Raw genomic sequence first — 3,869 nt, forward strand, 5'->3', positions numbered from 1 at the left:
ATATTTGGGTAGGAAGTGTTTCATCTAGCTGCGGAAGTGGGCGTTGTGCCTGTTGCCAAGTTCCAAATGCACATATATATAGACATACACACACACGCACACACACACACACACACGCATACATATATACGTATGTACACAATTTTCGGCTTTCCAATATTTGTACTCAACTCTGCTCTGCCTTTTGGCTAAAAATATTTTCCGTTAAAAACGCTGAAAAATCCAAAAAGAAAAGAGGAAAATCCACTCGTCTCAGCGCCTGACTGCCGCCTGTTTTTCATAATTTTTCATCTTTATTTATTTTTCGTATAGACGAACAAATTTTGCTCCCGAGCTCTGCGTTGCTCATTCGATTTCGCATGTCGTCATTTTTGTTTATCCCCCACCACCAGCCCCATTCCCAACAATTTGCAGCCTTTGTCTTGTGGGAGGAGCACAAGGAATAGAACTGTCTTCAGATTGCCAACCCAATGAAACAAATCACAATTTAATAGGCACAGTGCGTAGTTTACAACTTCCTTGAATATCTCTCTATATATATGGAGATTTACTTATATGTGTTATATATGTTATAGATATATATATGTGTGCACATCTGTGTGGCATGGGAAGACAGCTGTGTGCTCTTTGGCAGATGCCATGCTGCGTATGTGGGGGAAGTCCATAAAAAATAAAAGCAAAAAAAAAAAAAAAGCAGAAGGAATGAAATAGAACTAAAAACAAAATCAAACCAGCGCACAGTTATAAAAATAAAACTATTTTTATATTTTCGTATATTTGTTAATGTATTTGTGTGTGCGTGTGTGTGGCATGCGTGGAGCAGTCGATGATCAGAGTATTTGGCTTTTTGCAAAGACAGTCCCGGCAGTCTCTTGGCACAGTTTTCCAGACTCCCCTGGCCTCGAACATAAATCAATCATGGCAAATTCAATTAATTCAATCCGAGTACGAAATTAAAGCAATGTGGCAGCAGCAGACCCAGCAGCAGAAGCAGCTATAGAAATATACATTCTTAATTGTTAAAATAATATTTGATCTAACTGAATCGATTTTTATATAAAGTTCTAGTCGATTTGTCTTTTTCCGCTTACTGACGTTTTATTGAACAACGGCAGGGAAGGGAAAAAGGCGTATTTACTATGAATTATTTCAACGATATAAAAATTTCTATTGAAATAAGAATCAGAGTGAGAGAGGGAGTGATAAAGAGGCAGCCAATATTAGAGATAGAGATAGAGTAAAACTGGTGAGTACCTCTTCCCTTAGAACTCCGATTTTCTATTACCATCTAATTAGTTATCGAGGCCGACATCTTCAACGAGCCTTGCACTCACAATTTAATGCCTAATTTAATGAAACGTTTCATCTGATTAAAAGTCATAATTAGTCTAAAAGAGTTTAATGATATGCTTAAGGCATGAATATCAAAAGAATACTTGAGCTGCTTTAAGCACATACCATAGGGATTTGTCTAAATTTATGTAGAGAATTAGTTTGATACAAATTTAATAATTATTATGGTAGACCTTTTTCGTTTGTTTATACACTTTTCAAGCCTTATAGCTAAAAGTGATTTTGGATTTATTGATATAACAAATTGTTTACGTATAATTTTAATATATTATATTATACATACAAATTTTGTTAAAAACTTCCCAATCATAAATAATTTTTTTTTTTTAAATAAATTTTCAGAGGCCCAGGGACTTTATGAATATACTTTTATGCATATATAGTATGGCTTTCAAGCTGTGATATATAGATTATTATTGATTTATAAATTATTAGACTTTTCATTAAATTATATTTTAGCTATTTTCATAATCTTCTTTTTTCATACTTATAACTGAAACTTCTGTTCACAAACTTTACCTTTAAAAAAGACTTAAATAAATTTTAAAGTTTTAGATTTTGTTTATGTTAACTTTTATTTGTTGAACAATTAATCTTTTTCTTTTTTTTTTTTCATTGTGTCAAAAAAAAAATTTTTTTTTTAATTCGATTAATGAATTTAATTTTCATTAATTTAATTTAATTAATTAATTTCAAAACATATTTTTAGCTGTAAGTCATAGCTTAAATAATTTGTAGATTTTCTCACGTAAGATGATTATCTTTAAATGCAAAGTAATTAATAATTAATAAAAAAAATATTTAATTTATAGCAAGAGAGCTGCTGCAATTTTTTTTGCGATTAACAATAGCTTTACTAATTACTTTACTTTACTTTACCTTATTACCTTTATTACCTTTAATAATAAAATGTACATTTTTATTTTATTGAATATGTTATTAAATTTATCTTCAATATAATATACCATTGTACATATATTAAAATGTATTTATGTATACATATTTATATGATATAGTCATCAATATAAACACATATGTATATTTCAATATATTTCAAATAATTTATTTCATTTTATTTTATTTCAAGAAGTCCAATAAAAGAACTTAAGTGTTCCTTAGCCATTTCAAAGGCATACTTGCCTTCAGTAAGCCTTCAAAATTTGATTAACATATGTTTCAGAGAGATATGTGTATTTGGTATCTAAAAATAAACCAATTGAACAGCTAAAACAAAACAGTTCCAATTTATATGAATCCGTCGATTTATGTCTGTTGCCAACTGACACGAGCAACAAAAGGAACATCAAATGCTTCAGTATAAAATGAATGGCATATAAATAAACATTAAATTGTAAATTACATATTTAACAAATACACACAGAAGAGTACAGCTATTCAATATACCTATATGCATATACAATATTTAAATGTATAAATAAAATATACAATATATAAGGCACAGTCATGCACTTGGTAATATTTCCAGTTGCGTCTTCATATTGAATGCCCAATGGCTGCATATATAAATGTATATAAATGTATAATCTCTGCAAATATGAATATATATGTGTATATATATGATTATGGCATGGTATGTACACTATATACCAGTGGTATACCACCCCCAATCGGAGCGCTGCTCGATATTTCTGTATCATTTCTAATGAAACGAAATTAAATGTATAATTTATTGTTGCATAAACAAAAGGCACGAAACCGAATCGAAATCGAACGAAACGCAACCGAAGCGCATGTGGCACCTTTAAGTATTTCGACTTGTGCCGTGCCCCAGCCCAGCCCTCGCCTGGGTCCGATCCGGCTGGGTCTATGTGGAGCGCATTGTGTTCTGCAGGGGCTGGAAAATTTCGTGCTCCCGCACGAAACGAGCCAAAAATAACAATTTCGAAATGGTCGAGCGGCGAGTGTGTGGGGGGAACATAGATTTGTTTATAGTCTTTTTTTTTCATTTTCATTTTCCTTTTTTTTTTTTCTCGTATAAACAATTGCAATTGAGAAATGAGAAAATCGCCGTTCGAGAAAAATCGAAAATAGTTTTTAGCTGAAAAATGACCACGATCGATGCGAAACTCATGAGCATTCGATTCCTGGTTGAATAAAAAAAGTAAACGAAAAGAAAAGAATTTAAAGTCCAATGAAGAGCTGAAGACGAGAGGCAACAATGCATGCAGAATTATTCGGCGAACCACAGCATCCCACACCACCATAATCACATAATCATGCCGTATAATGAATGCAAAGCGAAGCTGAACCGGGCTGGCGTTAAGAGCAAAGTAAACAAGTGCAAGGAATGCGATCTGCCGAGGGTAGATTATACATACACCTACCTATATATAAATGAGTATACATATATGTAATCTAAATACTTATGAATCTCTTCAAGTACTTGTGGACCCTCTGTCTGTGTGTGTGTGTGGCTGGATGCTCTGGAGGGCGTGGACGTGCACTTAATTGATATAATATTAATTCTTAGAACGAGTTTCGGTTCACGAATTTTT

This window comes from Drosophila arizonae, chromosome 4, assembly GCF_054131065.1.
Source record: "Drosophila arizonae isolate 15081-1271.41 chromosome 4, UAZ_ARI_1.0, whole genome shotgun sequence".
Classification (NCBI taxonomy): domain Eukaryota; kingdom Metazoa; phylum Arthropoda; class Insecta; order Diptera; family Drosophilidae; genus Drosophila; species Drosophila arizonae.